Source organism: Atractosteus spatula, chromosome 1, assembly GCF_055471065.1.
Source record: "Atractosteus spatula isolate fAtrSpa1 chromosome 1, fAtrSpa1.hap1, whole genome shotgun sequence".
Lineage (NCBI taxonomy): Eukaryota > Metazoa > Chordata > Actinopteri > Semionotiformes > Lepisosteidae > Atractosteus > Atractosteus spatula.
Genome location: NC_142706.1, coordinates 3,077,192 through 3,100,016, shown reverse-complemented (window position 1 = coordinate 3,100,016; position 22,825 = coordinate 3,077,192). Strand labels below are relative to the sequence as shown.

The 22,825-nt window shown below is 37.0% G+C and overlaps 1 long non-coding RNA gene across 1 annotated transcript in view; it reads right to left on the bottom strand.

Moving 5' to 3' along the window:
* Positions 1–940: 940 nt before the first annotated feature.
* Positions 941–22,825, bottom strand: part of LOC148840402 (uncharacterized) — a 59,660-nt gene continuing 37,775 nt past the window's right edge. Inside the window, exon 4 of the long non-coding RNA XR_016090939.1 lies at positions 941–1,576. This is a non-coding gene — a long non-coding RNA (uncharacterized LOC148840402). The remainder of the gene's footprint in view (positions 1,577–22,825) is intronic.

The window sequence follows — 22,825 nt, the reverse complement described above, 5'->3', positions numbered from 1 at the left end:
CTTTCTTTTTCTTTTCAGTTAAATTAATAATATGTCGTTTCTGGCTCTGGCTCCTGGACGCTGAATTGGAAGAAGTGGTTTGAAAATGAATGGACAGATATGTGAGTTTTGAAAATACTAAATGTCTAATTGCTGCATGCTACAGAAGTGGAAACTACAGTAAGTAACAATGCCAACTTAGCAAGACATTAAGAAGTAATGTACTTTATGCATTTATTTACAGTAGGTGCTATGTCCATAATGTCTCTAAATATCCATCTGGGACTAGCTGGACAACCTATCCAAATCTAAAATATATTTTAAAATGGATTATATTAAATAATATATAAATATGAACTCATATTGAATAGCTTGGTCACTTTTACCAAGAATATAAAAAACAGTCAAAAATGCAGGCGGCCAGCACTAATCAAAATACATTTATTCTTCTGCAGTCTAGACACTGATCTTATAAGAGCCACAGAAAAAAAAAACATTTTTGTAAAAAAACAAATGAAAAACATGTTTAAACGTCTTTGAAATAGGGCAGAATGTGAGCTTTACACACATTAAAAAGTCACTTCTCAGACAGAAAATCTTCCTTCACCCCCATAACTGAACAGGACCAGATGTGAAAACCCAGGTTTCAAGGGTATGTGTGTGGTCATTTAGCGTGTACATTTTCTGTGTAATCTGTCAGCTTCTGAAATAATGAAATTAAAAACTATTGCTAACGTTGTAAAAAAAAACAACGTATTGGTCTTTGTTCTCCAGTTCCAGAATTTCCATCATTAATACACAAAACAAGAGCAAACTAGTCATGATGAAGACAATCCAGACATCCCAGAATGCATGACAAAAGAAGATTAAATGTTATCTGAGCATTAGCTGTAAATCCAGAGCTGTTCTTTGTGCTCTGACACCTACAATTGTGTAATTTATAATTAAACATGCACCAACATTTCATAAAGATAAATCTAAGTTTTATTTTTACATATCACAATAAAGCAAAAATGATTGATTCACAATGCTTAAAATTACATCATGAATATGATTTGCTCTCATGCATTTATAGCTAAGATCATGTTTATAGAGCTTGGTTTGACCCATAATACTGTATAAATAATCTCAAAGATATTAAATAACCAGCAAGATAGTACAGTACACCTGCAAAGTTTAAATACTAAAACAATTAAACAATACCTTTGTTCTTCTTTTTAGAAGCCCTATTTCATTCTTTCTTTCATTTATTTTTTAGTTTGACAAAAAATTGTTCTAGTAGAATAAGATTGGCTTTGCATGTATTAGAGAAATAAAAATAAACAATCGTACTATAATTCCTAATTGTTTCACTGACAAAAGGCAGAAACAGAGACAGTATATCATCACTTGAATTAAATACTGTGAGGCATTAGGAATATATATTTCTATCCTCTATGACAGAAGCTCAATCCTAGCAGGATAGGAGCTCTAAGCATTCAGCAAAGTCTACAACAGAAATCCACACAAAAGGACGATTACAGGTATGGATTAGACATTTCAATCCCCAACTGAATCCCACATGAATCCGATCGGAGCGGTGTGGATTTCTTGAAGTCTGCGGTGCCAAAAAAGGAAACGAAAGTCAGAACTCGAACTCCAAGATGTGTGTGCTGAAAAAAAGACTAAACATTCCACAGGAAATTATACCAGAGAGTAGTTTTAATGGAAAGTAAGCTGTAATGTAAATAAAGAACAGCAGCAGCAACAACAACAACAACAAAAATCATCTAAATAGTTTCGTTGTGTTCGTGATACGGTGGAAGTTACTCTGCATGTTATTTTGTAGAGGAACAAGGAAAGCTTAATTCCACTTTCTACTGAAGAGTAGAAAGAAGAAACACTCCCGAGGAGCTAGCTGAAGAAGATTCAAAGGACACACTCAAGCTGGCCAGACCAGTACTGTGGTGCTGTCAAGTCAAGAGTGAAGTCATCCTCATCATCATAATACTCACAGGAAGGTCAAGAGGCTTGTTTTTAGATTTGAAGTTGCATGATTATTGTGCTCTGTACTCCTGGGGGTGGGGGGGTGGGGGATATGTCTAAAATAGGGAAAAGATTTAACAAAGTCAAGATGACACAGGCAATATACTGTATTTATGAATACCCCTCTATTGGAAAAAGGGATTTAATGCTTTTCTACAAATCCACTGAAGTGTCTCCCAGTTGTTATTGAAAATCAAGTACACCTTTGAAATTGCTTTCAAACTGGTCACAGAAATGAAGACGTATACTGAGTTTTTGAGCACATTCATTATGAGGAACATGAGTAGTTTAAAGTCAATTAGGTTTCCTTTTAGTGATCTCAATAAATACACCCTGTTGGTAAAAGGACATCTACTGCATTTTCTGAGTACACCACACATTTATTTGCATGGATTCTAATATAGAATTTTTTTATCTTGAAATGAAGATATAAGGGCCTACTTTAATGTAGTAGATAGACAATGGTGTATCATTACTGAAATCATACAGTAATTATACAGTATATGCTCATTCAGATAGAAAGATGTGGAATCAATAGGCATATAAGTTGTGTTTGCTGATTTTCTAAACACTTTAGAATATGAGAGTATTGCTGTGACTTTCAGAGCAAGAAAAACATTTTGTTGCAGAAATACAAACAGGTGATTTTGATATGTACTGTGCTATTTCTAATGTTGCCTCTGGTCACAGAAAGCAGTATTTTATTTGTGTTATGGAGATAACCAGTCTCCAGTAGGTGGCACTCTTCGGAGCAGAAGAGTTTCTAAACCGGTGTTGGAGTATGGAGCGGAGACAGAGAGCACAGACTGTGCTGTAGGAGGGGTCAGCCTCCAAATAAGACATAAGAGGTTCCGACTACTTGATCATTAAACATCCCATGGAACCTTCGTAAGAATTGTTTATGTTATTCTCAGTTTCTTGATTTAATTCCATGCTGTGATTTTACAGTCTGGCCTTCCTAATGTTAGTTTCTCTGAGGATGACGTTTGCAATGCAATTTGAGCAGCCTCACTAAATTGAATTCTCAGATTAAAAAAAAATCTGAAACTCTTACACATTTATTTAAACAATTCAAGTCAAAAGCCGTGTCACCTGATAGCCATTGGTGTCCGGGTTAAATAAAATTAATCATAATTAAGTTTTCTGCATGAGTAACTGTCCGTCCTGGAATCCTCGATGATAATGAAATCTAGAAGCAATAAACTGCCTCATGTCAGTAAATTCAATCAAAGACAGAAGATCACTTGCTCATTGGGGGAACAATTAGCTTTGGAAACCAACAAAAATGTCTGTAAAAGTAGTGCCATCTCATTTGCATCTACAGTATAGGTATAATGAATATTCCATATGGAATGTACTCAGTTGGCTCTCAGTTGTCCCATGGTGATAATTTATTGTAACCAAATGATACGGTCTTATAAAAAGATACTATTGCAATCTTACAATAAGAATGTATAATTTGAATTACTGCTATGTACTGTAATTCAGCTGTCTGTAAAATGACTAGAAAAAGTAAAATTACTATCACTTATGAAGTGAGAGCAACACTGTTTTGAAAGGGATACTAATTACAATATACTGTTCAACATACAATATAGTTATATTAATAGATCGTTAAATTATCTTTGTAAAAAACATTCAAATGTAAATTTGGAATATATCGCCAATGGTTGACAGAAATTAGAGCAGCAAAAAAGAGAAAAGAAGCTGCCGAAATAATACAGCAATATAAAAATCTGACGTTTTTGCAGTGCATTGCTACAGTAGTGCTGAAGGGCTATAATGCAAATCTTGGACTTCAAAAGCCTTGGAAGAGGAAAAACCCTTGGTCTGGGTTTTAACGTCATCAGGGAAACAGCACATTTAAAGGACAAAGAGCTCTAGAGGACCAGAGAACAGCGAGTGAAACTGATTTCTCGCTCAGGCACACTTATACCAGTGCCTGTCTCCTCTTTCACTGAGCCAGTTTCCAGAAATACACCCATGCAGCACTTAAAAAAATACTTTTTAACTCATGTGCTACATACAAAAATGAAATGGCCTCGCAGGCAACACAAGGCAGACAAACTCACAACTAGACAAAACTCATTACTTGAACATGGATAAGAATAAGACGATGCATGTCATATTGCAGTTCACAATAGAGGAGATGGATGCCTAAAATTAGCAACACTTTTCTGCGATATGCATGAAGACTAAAAGAAAAGGAGTGATTTAAAGCTGTCATGGTTATTTTCAGTGATTAATTATCATGACACCCTACTTTCACTAGACCTTAAAAAGCTACAGATTTTGTAGTTTAAACTACATTATGTTCAGACCTCAACAGCTGAAGCCCTGACTAGGGTACATGCAAGTTATCATGTCACTCCTGTCCTGGGGTCCTTGCACTGACTTCCTGTCAGATTTCAACTTAAAAGTCCTTCTGCATATTTTCAAGGCATGACTCTCTCATTTCTAATTGATATGTAATCCGTGTATTACCTTCCACATAACCTTGGCTCTACCAGTTTTGGTTTACTAAGTTCGTCTACACTCTGTGGGTGACAGGGTCTCGTATTGTAACTCCTTTCATGGAATTACACAAGAGTACTTCAGTTACATTTCACGAATTGTGCTCCAATGCTCTGGAACAGCATCTGGGAAGTATCTAGCCACATTGGTAGCTCTTATTTCTGCAAACCACTTTGGGATTCTCTGAAAAGCATTGTATGCATTTTACATGTTATTACTTTTCAGAAAGACTTCAGTGATAGTTTCCTCTTCTATGTCTGCTTCACTTTCTTTGCTTTGCAGTTTTTTACGCATGTACAGTACATTGTAGCACATCTTGCAAAAGAGGGGCTGCACACAGGTGGTGGTGGAGTGGAGTGTCCAGAAAAGTGCTATATAGGTGTAAAGAATTAATTAATTGATGCAAAATTTCTTTTATTCATGCAACAGTATTGCATCAGGCTTCAAATGAAATAATCACCTGTAAGATGCATTATATCCTCTGGCCTATAACCAAACCAACTTACTGACTTAACACCCATGTGAGAAAGTGCAATCTCCACCCTTACCCAATTACTCTCTTATTACATAATTCACCTCTAGTGATCCTGTTTACAAGTGTTGGAGACCATTAATAGCAGGTCACCTGAAGTCTCACTCTGTGAGTGGCTCCATCTGCCATGAGTATCTACAGGTCCTACTCTATGATATACATAAACTCACAATCCCATTTTCATATTGGTGTCACTGTGGTTTATACAGTAGAAATACAAATCTATACTTGCTCCTTTGCAGCCTACGCATGCTGACGCAGCTACCCACCTGATTTACTCAAATCTATATTCTGCTACATTACTCTCTCTGCCTCACACCTGCAGAAGGCTCAACAGCTGAACTATTGTTTCTTCTTCCTGCTTTTAAGAACGGAATTAGTCTTTACTTCTTCTGCTGTAGCCAGCGCTCACTGACACAGCTCCCCACTCAAACCTCTTCAACTTCAACACCAACTGTAGTTTACGTCTTTGTCATGGGTAGTTTCTTCCAGCTCAGCTTTTCCCTTTTTATTGATTATTTCTACTCTTGCTTGTTGCAGCAGTTGACGTTCAACATCTGCCAAGTGCTTGCCCATCTTAAATTTTATCTAATTTTTTTTCAATTTAATTAATCACTTCTGTTTTTTGATCTGCAAATTAGACTGGTTTATTAACTATGCCAGAATCTAGATCACTGTTCTAAATTAGGAAGAACACCACTTATCCTTGTGGTACTCCACTAATTACATAATGCCAATTAAACATCTGCACAACATTAATGAGTCGGCTCAAAGTATAATTTCAGGTGTTGCTTTACAGTGAACAGCTGATCAGTATTTCATGTATTTCAGCTGAAGTGCACATTTAAATCAGTATCCTGCTTCAAAATAGCTGGGTGAGCACACAAAGTCACTCTGTCACAGTGTTTCCCAGCCCTGGTCAGAAGCATACCTGTGTCTCCTCCTCATTTTAAAAGACTCATCAAGCACTTAAATTGCACTGTTTGCTTGTAGATTAAACCCTTCTCAGTTGTTAAATAGTAAAACAAGGTTAGCATTTAACATGAATGCCTGTTTCAGCTTTCCTGTCCCTCATAGTTTTATCATTTCAATGATATGGTTGGCGTGACCTACTGGATCCATCAGCACCATTATCGGAGTTATTTCATATATATATTATATATCAGTGTTATTTCCACCTGTGTTTGATCATCACAAACGCACATTAACAATTAGAGTTCTTCTGACTACAGAATTTCTTGTAAATGACACAAAGGAGATTTGTGAGACTAACGTAAGTCTTTATCAGAGGAAATAGTAAAAAAAAACAGTCAATTGGTTGAACTGAGGCTTCAATAACATTCACTGATCAAGAGCTCAATTGCAGTGCAAACAAATATATATAGGACACCCTAGGCCCTCCTGGTACACCAGCTTCATTAAAAAGATTTGTGGATTCGTTTTCATTGTGTAGCAGGCCAGATTGTTTTATAACAGTGTATTATGTATTCGGGTCTCTGAATGAAAACTTAATTAAAAAACTAAAAGAAAATGTGTCAAAATAATCAGAGCAAACCGTATTCAAACCCAAAGGCATTTCACATAGATTTCCAAATTACCTGATGTATGTTGAGTGACAATAATTCACTGAGTCAAAAAGCCTGAGTGTGGTTCTGAGGCTCATAAAATTATTCATTAATTATTCCTTGGCCATGTAACAGTCCTGGGGCAACCTCTTGAACTTTTTGGGATATTTTTTAGGATGGTTTGTCCTGAAATGCAGAGTTGTTCAGAGATAAAGCAGGACTGGGGTTAATGGTGCTGAAGTTAATTATTGTCAGAGTGGAGAGACAGATTTCAAGGGATCAGAAATGTTTCTACCCTGGAGGGTTTATAACTAATTGAAAATCATAACCTCCTCTTACACACACCCTGACGAGCATGCTTGTAATTCTCTAGTGCATTCTAGAATGCAAATTTAATTAGGAATGCTTAATCAGTTGTTTCTGCCTTAAAATTTCCATTTCTTTTGGCTTCTAGGTCGCAATTATTCCCCCAAAAAAACACCAGATCTCTCAAACTCCATTTTTCAGTGTAAACTCCATGAAGAAGATTAGAGTATGTGGTTATTGTTTGCATTTTGGAAACAACTGGAGCTTAAACTAAATTTATAAAGTCTACAATCACCTCATTTCATAAACTACTCTTTACATTTGTGCAATTTGTTATTTGGCAGAAAGTGTTCTTGAACAGCCCAAAGTCCACTGTTATCTAACACCGGTTAAGTGCTAGAGGGGCTGTCAATACTATACTCAATGATATCTGCTAGGCATGTACAAATTCCACTTAATTTTTTCTGCTTCTTCAAAAATCTTCTAAGTAGAGTTAGAATGATCCCTGCTGCCTGTTGACTGAGAAGGAAACATCTGTGCCCACTGTTGTGAGGATAACATTACTTCCTTCATTTGTTTTGCAGCTGAGTCCGATACATTAACGTCTCGTGAAATATGAATTATTTGCAGGCATGTCAGTCTCGATCTAATTGTTTTAACCATGGTACTGTAGGTGATGCCCTATCTCATATGAGGCAGGGCAGGGCACAAAATTGCACAGCATTTGCAGTTATATACTGTATTACTTCAGGTATGGCCTGAAATCATGACAAATGAAAAGCATCTGTACACAGCACATTCATTATAAAGCTAATAAATCAGGTCATAAATTAAATTTAAAAAAATGATTGCAATCACTATGGAAATACTTTTACATGCCTTTCATACAGTTCTTGTCTCTCTGTGATCCTGAGTAGTTCAAGAATGTTATTGGTGTGGTGCTACGTTATTCTCTATATAGTTTTGCTTTAGTCACTGATAACCACATTGGGGTATTAGTTCAAAAACTTCTGACACACAGGGATGAGCACCTGCTGGTTCATCAACCCCACTTACAGCAGCAACCTGGCAATGACCAGGCCCACACTTGCTTAGCTTCTAGGATCTGGCCACAAGTAGATAATGTGACAACGTATGATGCTTGCATTAAAAAATGGCAATTTTTATACCTACAGTATAGACAGTTATTGCAATGTTTAACTAGCTTCTCTGCTGAAGATGATGAAAGATGAAAAGTGCAGTAACAATCTTCTTTGAATTAGTGCTGAGGGTATAGGATAATGCTGTATTTCCCACAGAGGTGTTTCCCACTGCTTTCTTTTCTAATAGCAAAGATGACAAATGAACAGAAAAAAACTGTTCTTGAAAGTTCACAACTGTCCTTGCCAAACGTCACAACTGTCTTTTACTTTCACACTGCTGTATTTATGTTGTCATTGCCATAGCTTCTGAAATTGCTGGAGCATGATCAGCTGAATAGGATAGGGACAGAGCCAAAATGCCATCTGTATTAAATGCCTATGACTAACGTGTAGGACTGAGAATGTGACACACAAATTAGATTCTTGAAAGCATGAGGATAAGAGCCGTGGAAATTCTAGCAGTGCTGGAATTCACAGTGGAATCCAATATTCTGGCCTCATCTGTTTCTGTATTTAGAGGGCTTGTGTGACAGACAAATATAAACTAGAGCTATGTAGCCATTCATAATATATTGTATTATATACAGTATATTATACAACATACTGTATATATACTATTGTTTTTATTACACTTTTCCTATAAGCTGTTAGTAATTGTAATATATTACCTGTACTGTATATACAACATGGGTATGTACACCATAGTATAATATTTAGTACATTAATGATAATGCATAATTTAAATGTAGATACAATTTCTGCATATGTGTCATCACAGGACAAAGTGATCTCTGGACTAATGAAGCACAGTTTGTTGTATGCCCATCTCTTATTTGGCCCACTGAGTTACTGTGCAATCTTTTGTTTTATTCTTCCACTCGGAGGAACTGTGGACAGATTTGCTTCTGCTTCATTTAAAATACATTCAGCACAGACAACGCCAGGAGTGACGTAAGGGGAGTGTCAGTCTATACACATTTCTCAATGATCTGTTTCCGTAATGTGAAACATTTGTTCTGGTAATAATATTACTGTATATTGATAACAAGAGCTGATAGGTATGTGTCAAAGTAGTGACACACATCCACCTGTTTTCATTCAGCTTCACCTTTACCTGTCTTTCAGTACTGTCATCTTACTGTATGTCCAACATACTGTACTAGTAACGTTTTTCTAAGGGAAGCCAGCATTTTTAAATTATTTGCAGCACTAATGTTCTATAATCACCTGTACATCAAGTCTCCAGCCTTGATCTTGGAGAGCCCCCTCCAAATAAATAATCAATTTCTAAGTGAGATTAAAAAATTTCACTTTTTCAGTTAAACAAGTAATTTGTTAAAAGTATCTAAAAGATTGGACCTGTGGTAGCTCAGACAGCAAGGGCGTCTAGCTCCTAACCAGAAGGTCCTGGGTTCAATCCCAGGTAGGGGCAAGCAATGCAGCTTTAATTCCTTCCAGACAGCTCCCAGGTCCACTCAGCTTATTTTCCACATGAGTACTGGGGGTTAATCCTTCTGGGGGTAATAGGCCAGCTGGAGTGTGGTGCTGACCACATCACCTCCACCTCCAGCGGATGGTTGAAAAAAATGGTGGCCTTTGCCCCCCATTCCCCAGGGGCCTTGATGGCCTGAAAAGGGGACCTAACCTACAGTACCTACTTATTTAAGAGATCATTTGGACCAAAAATCTGAAGACCCTTCAGCCTTCAAAGAATACAGCTGCTTTTACTGAACAAATTCCTTGCATCATTATTAATCACAAGGAATGTTGTTCCAAATCTATAAAAAAATAGGTGAATTAGGCCTAATTTTGGATGCTCCAAAACACGTGTGGGAGATACTTCATTTACAGTGTGTAGTTAGTAATCACAAATTGCAAGTCATGCACCAACACCACCAATCAATGACAACTAATAACAATCAATTTATCATTACTCTCTGGATTTGGGTCGTCTGTCTTTATTGGCAGTGCACTGTAACTAATGATGGAAGCAATAGAATTAATTTAAGTTTACAGGAACGTTTGATCGCTTACTGTATGTAGAAGAAAGTGCTTTCATACTTATTGGATCATGAAGCATGACAACGATCCAAAGCACACAGCCAAAGCAACCAATGCTGGTCAGAAAAAGTGGGAAATCTTAAACGGCCCAAGCCAACATGTCCAGATTTCAATCCAATGGAACATCCTTTTCACATGCCAAAGAAAACTGAAGACAGAACACCCCAAGAATACAAAAACATTTACTGGGTAAAACTGTCTATATTTCAACTTTATCATAGGGGTTAAATAATAAATATTAATAGTAGATTATACAATATAGGAAGTGCAGAGCATAAAATGCACAAATGGTTCGGGTTACAGCTCTAATTTTACACTAAGCCATAATGGGATTAGAAATGCAATATTGTTCCATTTGTCCTGAGCAAAATTTGCTTCACCCCTGTTGACCAATTATTACAGCTGAGTGAGCTTGAGCCCATTTTTTTCACTCTCATCCTTTAAAAACAGGCAGAAATTGCTTACATCATTTCAAACATTCTGTATTTGGAAAAGCTTTATATGTCACTGATGTTGAATAAATGATAATATATTTTTTGATAAAGTCAAATATATAATTCTAAGTTTAAGGAGTTATTGCTGCCCTATTATTGATCTACATACATTATGTTTATGCATCAAGTTCTTAATGGTATTTTAATGTACCACACTGTGTTTTTCCTTCCAGCACCATGGTAAATAAACCTTTTGACAGGCATCTCTTCAATATGGCCATCTGCCTTTACAGAGAAGTTGGATTTTCTCTGTCTTAAGTTCTTAAAAATTAGCCACACTTTTCTAAATGCTCTTGGCCTCGGTCACAAAAAAATAATGCACATCAGCACAGTCTGGAGCACAGTTTTCGAGGATCAAACTCCAAGTTCTTTCTTTCCAAACACTGAATTATTAAAAAAACATTCTGTCCTGCATGTGCAGCTTTAAAAGGCAGTGAATTACAGGGTGCTTAGTGTTATTATTTGAAGGTGAAAGTACATTACAAACATTTATTGTATCTAGGAAAGGAGAAATTGAATATATTTTGCTAGCATTTTCTCTTCTACCATGAGTTGCTTTCCTCAGGTTGCTGTGTGAACTTAAGGATTGAATGAAGTTGCTCCTTTACAAACGTCTCTACAAGTTTATCTCGTGATGCAGCATTTTAAAGGCTAAGATTGAAAGCACCATGGAGGCTAAAATAAATAGCAATGTCTATTTAGTAGTTTTTAGTACTACAACAGAGAAAGAATGGTTATGGAGGTAAAATGTCTCAGAGATAATATCCCAAGAAGACGAAATGTATTAAGTGGATACTTGACACAAGTGTCTACTAAAGATGATATGATGCAGTTAGGGATCTCTGCCTCATTAAGACTGTCACCTACACATGGGATTTAATTACAGTACCTCTGCCGGGCTGTGGCTCTTCAGGAGGAGGAGCGAGTGTGGGGGGCGGAGGGTAGGTAGGCCAGGTCTGTTCACCCCAAAGTTGAGTAAGACAACTCCATGAGCAATCCTAAGTCATCTTTATAGACCAGGTTCTCTGGATGTCAGCTTAAAGTGTCATCCAAGGGAAGGAACTTTCCTATAGCCCACCGCCCCTGTCAACACACTGGGGCATTAGTTTGATGGTCTGAATAGCAGGAAGGAACAATAATTTGAATTAAATAAATTACTCCAGCGTCTGTTCAGAAAAATGCCAAATCAAGGGCTTACTTGAAGCTGGGAGGATTTCATCTGCTGTGACTGAAGGCAGTGCATTTGGGCACTTTTCATATTGATCAGGATAAACGCAGTTGACTTTTAAAGGGCACTGTACGATGCTTTCTTTGTAATGACAGTTTGCTCAGAAGGCATTAAGTAAAAAGCCACTTGGCAGCATATGATCCACTCAATGATAATTGCCCGGGCGTCTTTTTAGCCAACTGTCATTTAAACTGGTCTGAAACACAAAAAAAAACCCTGGTCCCATATTCTTAACTTATGTGGTTAAATGTAATGGATTTAGAATAGAATAATGAATGCCATAAATATGAAAATCAAGTTGGTTGAAAGACAGTAGATAATTTTTGATGGTTTAAATATAATTTAACACTGTGCTTCTGAATTCTGCTATTTATATACTGCACAGAGCATCTTGGACAGTTTCCATAATGCCCAGGCACTTCACACGCTGGGTTGCTCTGGGCAGATATCAAAACAACTACTGTATCTATTGGGGCAGTCGGTCATTTACCCATACCCACCCAGACAGATGGGGCAGATGAAAGACTTTTAACAGTGCTCACGAAAGAGCTTTAAGAGGAAGCAGAAGTGAGATGGCATGGGTGAGCTGAGAAGAAAATGCTAAATTGTTATCTTTATTCTTATTGCAGTGAGGCAATACAAATCACGGAGCACCCAGAGATAATGAAATCCTGTTAATGTACCGGACAGTGGGGGAAAATAGTCCATTTTCTGAAAGGAGAAGAATAAACAGGAGCAAATTTAACTACAGACAATCAGACACGGCATGCTTTTGAACTCCGATAAGAACATAAGAGGGCCTGTTTAGTAAACAGTAGCTACAGCGATTGATCCAAGGACCCTGAAAGAAACTTCTCTGAGCTTTGCCGAGCTAGAGCTCAAGACCCGAACCCACGAGCCTCTATAACTCTCCACATTTCTAGAACTTAATTAAACGCCTAATAAAGCCTTTGATATTCTGTAGAAAATTTAGAATTTAATTTGGTTTTACTTTTACTCTTCTTTCCCATTTCTGTTTTGTTTTTGACATGTGTGTTATTGTACAGAGCTTCAGGCTTCTTGAGAAGCCTTCAGAAAACAATTATATGTACAGAATATTTGTTTACTTACCTTATATAACTGGTATATACCATAGGCATTTTAAAATAGCATAAAAGTACTGTGTATCTATAGATTAAACATATTTGGCAAATTTTAAGACATGCACTACTTTCACCTTTGAGTTAAAACTCACTTAAATTATTAAATTCCTTCTATATAAAAATTACAGCTTCAGTTCTTACTTTTGTGTCAATCCTGGAGCAGCCTCAATATCCAGCCTTTACCCCAGGCACTAGAAAATGAAAAACTCGTCTCATTCCCTACGGCACTGCTTCACCCTGGTTCTAAGAGTAGAAAAGTAAAAGTGATTCTTTCAGCTGAAAGCAAAATCTTGGGCCTTTGATGTTTCTCAGCCAGACAAGATTCAGATTAACAGCATCAGCCAATTGCATGGTTTGAGTAACATACAGCACAGCAAAATGGTATCTGTGTCTGTGCGCCGGTGGTGGAACAGTATGCTGTATGTGACTGTGACCCTCTTTCATACTGAGATTATTTGCCATGGACCCAAAACATGATTAGCGAAAGAGAGCGGTAATTGTCCACTGAACAAAACATAAATGTATAAAAAAGGGTATGGCAAGCTCATACGTCAGGACACATTTTAATAGAAATCATTTTATTAAGTAAGAATGACTGTATATGTTCTTAAAATAAATCAATATGGGAAAGTGGACAAAATGGAATAGGCTGGATTTTAAAAGTCTCAAAATGAATTTATCCTCAAAGTAAAGAGACTTGTACTGTACATATTGATCATGAAAATTAAATGGAATCATCTACAGTATTTTGGTCCAATGAATACAAAAAGCTCATTATTGCGTTTTTAATCTTCTTGATATTGATTTTTCCTCTCAAAGTTGACAGCAAAAGTACTTAAACTACTGTATACCCCACTAAAAACCTAGATTCAACATTCTACATAAAACTGCTGAAGTTGCACTGTTTTCTCTGCACATCCTAAAGCATCAAACCTCAAGGCTATGACTAGATGTCTTTATGACATAATGTCATCTTATGTGCTTCATCTTGAGAACATTGTTTATGGGCAAGAGCTGGGGGAGTCACACACTATTTCTTCTGTGGCAAATTACTCCCCTGGCCATGTAGTCATACCTCACTATTGATTACTAATCAAAATGCCACACTTCCACTCATGTTTCAAAAGCACCACTTCCATGTACGCTGCACAGATCACCTCAGCTTCATTTCTTCCGTTTCCTTGGTCTTTGTGGTGCTGATGTCTTTTACTCTTCCTTAGTGGAGCTTCCCAGTAAATGGGGAGCATTTTCACTCAGTAATGGAAACAATTAAACGTTTGTGTGTACAGCCTCATCTCCGGAATGGTTCAGCAGTGCATGGTATATTTCAGATCTCTCAGCCAACACTAGGTGGAATGATCCAATGAACACGATCATAAGCACACATGAAGAATGTGTATAAATATAGAACCACATTAGATATTTTAATAGAACATAGTTGTAATTATACTTCACATGAGGCAGCAGGGTGGCACAGTGGTTAGCATTGCTGCCTTGCAGTGCTGGGGCCCTGGGTTCGATTTCTGGCCTAGGGTGCTCTTTGCACAGAGTTTACATGTTTCCCTTTGTTTGTGTGGGTTTCCTCCAAGTCCTTGGCTTCCTCCAACAGCCCATTGAAATGCTAGTGGGTTAATTGGCTTGTGCTTGTGTTTGAGTCTGTGTGTGTCCTGCAGTGGACTGGCGTCCCACCCAGGGTGTACCCTGCCTCGTGCCAGTCACTTGCTCGGTAGGCTCTGGCTCTCGCTCAATCTGAATTGGTGAAGAAGTGGTTAGAAAATGGAGGGATAGATAATTCATAAGAGAAAAATAAAGGCATGAGCTAATTTTAATAGAAATACATTTTTAAATTAATTAATACTTAGTTTGCGACTGTAACACATAAAACAAATTGATTCTTGCAAATGAGAATTGAATGATTTCATCCATATCTGATTAATGGAAAACAACACTTTTTCATAAGTTGTAGAAACTTTCAGAAAGTTCATGAAGGATTTACAGGTTAATGAAATACTCTATAGAACACAGAAAAATCTGTGTTGTGTCATATTTCAGCTTCCTCTCGTAATTATATATATCCCTATTATTAATTTCAGTTCATTTTTTTTCTTTGGCAAATGTGTTTTTAATATATGAAAGTCAGCAGTGAGTTGAATCAATTATATTGTTGGATTGCCTGTGTATTTCCATCTAAGAGCATGCTAGCGTTTTTAGTGCACTTTACATTATTGATGTCATGATTTTGAATTTCTGAATTACACACATCTGAAAGTACAAAAACAGCCAAAATAGAACCAAAGAAATAAATATGTGGTGTCAGTTAAAAAGGCCAAGTCACTAATAAGTCATTCATATAAAATATCTATATAAATAAGTTTCATAAGACAAGTAGTACTTTCAGTTTTACCATAGAGCCAGATAATACAGGTTCAAAAGAAACACAATATTGTATTATATTAACACACTGTGAAAATATTTGCAGGAGGAATTGCATATTTTATGAATTATAGTTGAAACATAGAACTGATGAACAGGATTGTATTACACTGGGAAGAACAAAGTAACATTCAGCAACAGCACGAGGAGTTGTTTAGAAACTATACAGTCTCTTTTCAGTTAAAACATTTTCCGCTAAAATTGCAGCAAGATCACAAAAGCAAAATCTAATTGCTTGCTGCTTAAAACAGGCAACAAAATGTAGCAGATATTCGCATCTAAACTGGAAAAGATGTGAGTTACCTGCCTTTCCCATATAAGGTACTGTTTGTACTGTACTTTACAGACTGGGATGTTTACAGAAGTAAACAAAAATAATTATTAATGTCTTAAGCTTATTCCTGGACGAAACATTTAGGAGCTGTAACTGTTTATATTTTAATTGTGTTTTAACTGTTATTCATAACTGGGCTTTTCATGATGCCCCTTGCTTTATCCAGATCCCAAAGTAGGGGTTGAAGGAACAATTATGAATACTTCCTGCGATTTAGGATTCATGTAGGCTGCATACCACTTTAATGCCAACTGTTCCAAAAGATGTAACAGCTATACCAGTGTTTACTGTATGAAGTGTCATGTTATGGCATACTATGGCTTATTTTACATTTAGAGCTATGGTTAGGTTTATACTAGACTTAAAGAGTTAGGATTAGGGTTTAGGTTATTAGGAAAGGTTATGTTCCTGTTATGTCTTAAAGATGACCCTTTGTTTCACTGTTGTATTAGTGCCCTGATTTATATAGTACGGTTTTCAAACTACAGTAAGATGCCAAGAAGCAAATAAATACAGCATTCCATTTTATATTCTCTCAACTATCTTTGCAATGATCTTCTGTCCTTTCTCCTGGGGGATGTATATTGTTTTCTAGTTGAGGCTAACCAGCAGAAAAATGTATTTTCCTTCTTAGAGTAACTCTATTTCTGTTACAATACCACTGAGTTCAGCAATATCTGCTGCACAGCACAGTCAGGCCAGCACCAATATGAAACTCTGACAGGATACACATGCCCTGGGGAAACATGATAAACATGATTTAAAGTACATTAGGGAAAGGTTGTATCTTTAAAGCAATTATTTTGAGTTCATAAAGGTTCTGACACAATCTCTTAAAAGGATAAAACAGAACTCAACTTATTACTGTTCAAATATTTTAGCATTACTTTTGCATTCTGCTCAATAAAGTCATTCAAGGTTTTGCTGAGGAAAAGCTGTGGAATTTGTACCAGGATAAAACAGAGAAACATACTGTATATGATTCAAGAAATTATCATCTGGCACAACAACACTAGAGTATCAATTTTTGGTTTTTGAGTTATTTTATCAGGTTAACAATATTTTATTTAGTTAATTATTTGAAAGCTATGCATTTTCTTTTTAAAAAGCTATTTAAATCTAGAGTCAAATTAATATATACAGTCACGGAAATAGAGAAATCCATAATCTGCCCATTGCAGAATAGTTGTAATTTGAACTTTTCAATTTAAGTGTCTCATCCCTCTAGCACTGAATATGTACTGTCATTTTTATCTTAAGAGTAACTGCACTAGAGTTATAATTTGTTTAAGTATCAGTCTATCAGTATCTGTCTGATGGTAGAACCCTTGCAAGCAAATTGGGACCTATATGACTTGCCAGGGAGACTTCAGTATGTAATGAAATCACATTATGAAGTATTAGTTCAGGTGGGTAGCTGCGTCAGCATGCATAGGCTGCAAAGGAACAAGTAATAGGTTTATTCCATGCTGAAAAAAAGAAGAAAGGAAACACAACGTTTCGGCCATGGAGCCTTCTTCAGGTGTGAGCAACTTTGGGATCTGGAAGCTCACACCTGAAGAAGGCTCCACAGCCGAAACGTTGTGTTTCGGCCGTGAAAAAATTCTTTTTTTCAGCATGGAATAAACCTACTACTTGTTCCTTATGAAGTATTATGATGGAGTTAAAAATGATACATAATTTTGTGAAGTGGATATTTTAATCACAACTTAAAGCTGCTCAAACTGAACACTTTGATGAGTGAAAGAAGTCAGACATCAGTAAAACTGCAACGAAAAAACACAAATTAAGATATAATATGTTGATTGCAAGTATTCACACCATTGCTATGACAAACCTTTTATTAGTTCAGGTGCAAAACTGTATTGATAACTCACACACAGGGGGAAGGGGGTGAATAATATTTATAGAGCCTGATCTCTATAAAAGGTTTGGTGTGGAGCTTTTGGGCTGTTTAGTTCAGTCATGCATTTGTTTTGTTTAGCCTTCCCTATGTAGTAATTCAAAACTACGGTATGTTATGATCCAGACAAATCACAAGGATGTTTTCACATGCGAAATGAGGGACTGTTCTGTTCTCATACGGTACCTAAACAATAAACTTCTACAATTAAGAGGGAAAATCTAGCACAAAGTGGAATGACATACTGTGCAACGTAAACAGGCAAACCTCTCCCCCAAAAAGCAATCAAACATAGGGAACCGAAATACAGCACTGAACGTAAGAATTGTGTAAGTAGTGTGGAAATGCTAACCCTAACAACAAAGCCATCCAGCAAGCCAAGTCTGAAGCCCTCCAGTCATCAGATTTCAAAAAGTTCCTCAAACCAACAAATATGAGTCTATGAATTAATACCATTGAAAACAGCTATTGGAAAATGACCATCTATAACAATGTGTCTTCTTTGGGAAACTTTATATTCAGCTGAAGAATGCCATAAGAATGGGTGTGCATTTCAGGGCAGTATACGGTTTGGGTTGCTAGAACCATGAAATGTGGTCTCCATATATACATTAGTATCACGTTAAATGACATAATTAAGAGAGTTTACCCTGCAGAACAAGATTTCTCCCAATGTTTGGACTCACTCAGTTTTGGAATACAATCACTGAACGCTGCAATATACAACATACAGTGGGATCCGAAAAAAAAGTTGCAGATAGGAGCAAATTATGACTCGTCCTAAAGTTCGCTTGGGACCCAAAATCCAGCACCGACCTTAAAAATTGTGTAAATAGTGTGGGAATGCTAACCCTAACCCTAGCTTGGGTTTCAACAGAACAGTCCAGCAATCTGAGTCTGAAGCCCTCCAGTCATCAGATTTGACAAATTTCCTCAAACCAAAGAATTTTAGTCTTAGTAAATTAAAACCACAGAGAAAAGCTGTTGGAAAATGACCGTCTTCAATAATGTGTCATCTTTAGGCAAATTTTTCATCCAGCTGAAGACCGCTCAAAAAATAGTATTGAAATGAGCATGCATTTCAGGCCAGCATAGGGTTGGGTTACAAGAACCATAATATGCCCACTCCATATAGACATTTAGTAGTAAGTTAAATGACATACTGTAATTAAGAGAGTTTAACCTGCAGAACTGGATTTCTTCCAATCTTTGGCCTGACTCAGTTTTGGAATCCAATTACTGAACGCTGCAATATACTGTACGACATAGGCAGCCAAACGTCTCAGAATAAAAGTGACTCATGACTATGACTCATCCTATCGTTCCCTTGGGACCCAAAATCCAGCACAATGGTAAAAATGGCATAAGCAGTGTGGGAATGCTGACCCTAACCCTAGCTCAGGTTTCAACAGAACAGTCCAGCAATCTGAGTCTGAAGCCCTCCAGCCATCAGATTTGAAAATGTTCCTCAAACCCAGAAATGTGAGTCTAAGGCAGTTAAAACCATTGAGAAAAGCCGTTTGAAAATGATCATCTTCCAACAATGTGTCTTCTTAAGACACAATTTCAATCGACTGAGGAATGCTTTAAAATTTATATTGAAATGAGCGTACATTTCAGGCCAGAGAACAATTTGTTACAAAAACTATTAAATATTGACTTCAGATATACATCTATTAGCACGTTAAATGACAATTTAGAGAGTTTACCCAGCGGAACAGGATTTCTTCCAACTTTTGATCTGACAGTTCTGGAACACAATTACTAAATGCTGCAATATACAACATGGGCTCCCTATGGGGCCTTATGGGAATTGGCCTTATGTTAATGCTAACCCTAACTCTCGCCGTGGTTTCAAGTGAGCAATTCTACAATCTGTCTCTGAAGCCCTCCAGCCATCAGATATGAAAATATTCCTGAAACCAAAAAATAGGAGTCTAAAACAATGAAAGTGATGGAATAAAAGCTTAGGAAATTGATTCCTTTTTAATAATTAATCTTGTTTAGGCAATTTTTTGGATCACCTAAAAAAACCTCTGTTAAAAATGTATTTAAATGATCATGATTTTCTGGCCATTGTAGGGTTAGGGTTACAAGCACCAGGTCAACTGCAGTCATACTTCTAGTTGCACTTTATGTGACAAAAGTAATAGAGTTTAGCAATTAGAACAGGTTTCCTTTCAACTTTTGATCTTACTTATTTTTGGAGTCCAGTTACTGAACCATGAAATGCACAGCATTTGACTATAATGAGTCTGTTCGGCCTTAATTGGCTCGTACAGCCACAGCAAAGCCTTTTTCATCAAAGAACAATAAACGGAATCAGTTCATTCTCGTGGAATGGTGATTCAAAATACAAATGAGTGTGGCACTGCCACAAAAACAGTCACAGAAAGCCCAAGCCACCTCACCCCCTGGGTGCTAGGTGCTAGAAGCCTTCTCCTTCTGAAGCTTGAGTCCTGTCATGCATCTGTGCCAAACAGATCTGAGCAGCCCCTGGGCCCATTCCTTAGCTGGCAATATGCTACCTTCTTCTGCTTTGGTGGGATACCTCTGCAGAGAGGGAAAAGTGCCTCAAGAAATAATTAGTAACTCCGACTGATAGAGATTATCATTAGTAATGTTGAGGTGACACGGAACACTTAAGTTAAATTAGTGATCTGATCCTGAAAACTGCAAAGCACACTAATGCATAAATGCATAACATGAGTATAATAAAATTCTAAGTAAAAAAAATTAGTGCATTCGGCTAGTTAAGATTCTCAGAACAATCCCAAATGCATCATCTGAAGTGAAATTGTTAAAAAATGTTGAATTTTCATTTTCTTTGTTTCAACTGGTTACTGTGTTCTTTCTGTATTTTCTATTGTTCAATGATATTACATAACATGTGTCATTGCGATGTAGGCAATTAACGCACCAGTGATGAAACACAGATGAAGTGGAGAATTAGATGGACTTGTTTAATGTGCTGTATTCAAGAGATTCTTAAATGTGAATGGATTATTACGTAGCATTGATACTGCTTAATAGAAACCCATGAGATACATACAGCATATATATATACACACATGACAAAATTCATTTTAATCACGACAGATGTGTAGTTGGTTTGGAATTTGTTTAAAGACAAAGCTCTGATTTGTGTTTTATGTACGTGCACAGATTGCAGAACAGCAAGGGACATTTCTTCACTCCTGGGAGTTAACTCTGAACTTCACCCGTGCTCTCACGCATGAGAAAGCGAGTGTGTGTGCTCATGGCGTGATCACAAACGGAGCTTCAGATGTAGGTGTGTTCCAGTTGGTTGCTAATAGTAATCCCTTGCGTGGCTCAGAATAATTAGTACCCAAGGGAGGAAGTCAGTTCAGAACTGGGGAAAGAATCTTGTGTGGAATAACTTAGGACAAGACGAAGGGAATGTATTGTCGTGTGCCTTGACTTACTATTTGTTGCCATTAACTCAACATACCCTTGTAAGTAAAAACGTTGACAGTCAATTCCTGAATTGCCTCTGCAACATTTGACAACTTGAGGAAAATATAGTTACAAATCCTTCTTTGAATTTACATTTACTGTATCTGATTATCATATTATTTGGGATGGAGAGGCAGATTAAAATGTGCTACTGTACCTATTGCATTTCATATCCTTATATAAGGCTATAACATGCCCTAAGTGCTCTAGAAAGCTAATGGGTGACTAGTGGGTTGCAGGTTAGGAATTGGTCTGGGGAGGGAGTGTGATTAAGGAAGTCCATTCCTTCATTGTGCTCCTCTTGCCACTAGGAGGCACTTCTGCCACAATACTGGAGCTCATTCATGCTGAAGTGGATATTACAATGTATTAGTGATGAACTGAGAAGCCAATAAGGTTTTGTTTTAGGTGCAATTAACGTTCACGAGATGCAGTAGCTGCTACGCTCCTAAAACTGGAAGCCACAGCTGCAGATTTTTATGAGACTATCATCCCAGGTCACTGTCTGTCCAAGTAACTGTCCTCAACAGGTTACAATATCATTGACCTTTTCAGGCAGTCCAGGGCAAAAGAAAAGTAGCATTTTAATCCTCCTTTTAGTGGCCTAAGCAGTCCACTTCGGACTCCTTGATACTGAACATAAATATCGTAAAGGTAAAAAGATATATAATTAGTCAACATTATTCTGAGTTGGCCCACAGATATTGGACATACTCTAGTGTCTTCTGATTTTTGTACCTTCAGTTTTTGGCAGCATGTTTTGTTTGGTAGCTGTTTTAACTACTGACGTAACTGTTTTCTCATTTATATACAGTACATACTGTATTGGAATATGAATCATTTGCTTAATTAAAGGTACAATTACTTGCTAGTAAAATACCTGAAAGCCAAACAAAGTATTATAAGAATTAATTTAATGATTAGAGCGACTATATGAATGAGAGATTGGATGGAACACAAACCTAAACACACTGGCTTCACAAGAATGAGTGCATATTTTTTTACTAAAGTCCAAGTTCAAAATCAAGCACAGCTTGCAATGGAGCTTTAAAGAAATGTTGAGGAGGAGGTCAAACCCTAATCTCAACCTCTTCTGCCTGCATGTACTATATATCACACTTCTTGCTGTCTCGTTTGCAAGCTCTTCCTTCATTTAAGAGATGGTATCTTACAAACAAGTTGTCATTCTCCTCAGCTAGTTGAGTTACTGTATCTCAAAAAAGCTGAATTTTTTAATCATGCCTTTCTTCTGCCTTGATTAGGGTTTGTATGAACTACTGAACTGGTTATGGTGGAGAAGCAGTGTTTCAAATACACTAATACACAAAGGAAAGGCATGACTTACATCTTATTTATAGAACCAAATCTTTCAAACAAAAATCTGGACAAAAACATTGATCAAATCATGTTTTGACACTTCACCCACACCACTGGTTTTCCTGTCGGATATCAAAAGCAAATCATTAAATTTGCTTATTGTGGATGAAAAGGTACACAGTAGCTGAAAATAGGGGATAGTGAAAGACTCCTGGAGAAGGAGGCTTTCATCCTACAGTTGTCAAAGACTGATGCTAACTAAGATTAGCCAAAACCCAAGCTGACGATACTGTGATAAACCGTAAGGGGGCAGCAGAAGACTGTATGGCAACATCCGAACTCCAGGAGACTAATAATCACAGAATTAAGGGTT